Source organism: Octopus bimaculoides, chromosome 18, assembly GCF_001194135.2.
Source record: "Octopus bimaculoides isolate UCB-OBI-ISO-001 chromosome 18, ASM119413v2, whole genome shotgun sequence".
Taxonomy (NCBI): Eukaryota; Metazoa; Mollusca; class Cephalopoda; order Octopoda; family Octopodidae; genus Octopus; species Octopus bimaculoides.
Window position 1 is genome coordinate 49539428 of NC_068998.1, and position 1204 is coordinate 49540631.

General features: G+C 34.5%; 1 long non-coding RNA gene across 1 annotated transcript in view; it reads left to right on the top strand.

Moving 5' to 3' along the window:
* LOC128249793 (uncharacterized) overlaps positions 1-1204 on the top strand; it is a 3841-nt gene that overhangs the window by 1430 nt on the left and 1207 nt on the right. The window contains exon 2 of the long non-coding RNA XR_008265897.1: positions 881-1018. This is a non-coding gene — a long non-coding RNA (uncharacterized LOC128249793). The remainder of the gene's footprint in view (positions 1-880; positions 1019-1204) is intronic.

The following is a 1204-nucleotide window of genomic DNA, read 5'->3' on the forward strand; positions in this document are numbered from 1 at the left end:
TGTGTGTGTACATGCGTGTTTGTGTGTACATGCGTGTGTGTGTGCATGTGTGTATGTGTATATATGTATGGGTATATGTATGTATGTATGTATGTATGTATGTATGTATGTATGTATGTATGCATGCATATTACTGGATCAAACCATTGGCTACATTATCGGATGTTATATATATCGCTGGTTGAATTGCCTTTCCATTTCTTTTGAGATTCTGACATGTTCTCCTGTTTCAGAATACTGTTCAGATATATAACAACAATAAGAAGAATTTGTTATATGTATTGAAGTGTTAATATCTGCAGAAACCAGACATTAACATATCCCGTTATAGCACGAGCAAAATCCGTTTAAGGGACAGATGACAAACGTTAATGGACGAAACGCTCAGCAACTGAGATACTTTGTTACATCTATCGTTCACGTGAAATTTATATGGATTCATGTTTTGAGGTCTCCCTTACTGTGCGTGTATTAGCAAACCAACATGTGTATGTGTGTGTTTACATGTATGTGTGTGTGCATGGACGTGCAGTTGTCTGTCCATATCCAATACACATAGACAATAACTCCAATACATTTTTGGTCCGTTACGTAGAAAGTGGATAATTAGAACGCGATAGAATAAATGACAAATATAAAAACACAGAATATTGGCATTTTAGTAGGAAACCCATATGGAAAGTTCGGCCTATATGGCGTTACTGTTTGTATGGTTAGTCTTGCATGAACGTTCACTCATTTTGATGAGAGTAAAGCATGAAATTTATAGACATATCAAGCTTTGATGTATAGAATAGCATTTTTAAATGGGATTCGTAAACATATGTTGTTTTGTACACACACTCTTATATCATATTATTATACGATTCTTTTGTTTCAGACATTAAACAGTTGCCGTGCAGCGATATCTCATTGAAGGCTGTATTCAATAAAATAGGCCACTATTTTATTTTCCTAAATCTGCTACACATACCATTGCAGTTTTGTTTGATTATACTGCACATCTTATTCATGAAAGGTAAAGGAATCAACATCAGTTATCAAACTATTAGAGACAAACTAATTGAAGGATACGTGTGTACTGATTCTCTCTCTCTCTCTCTCTCTCTCTCTCTCTCTCTCCATTATACACGCACACACATAGATATATAAGTACACACACACCCTCACCACCCATATATATATATATATATATATATATATA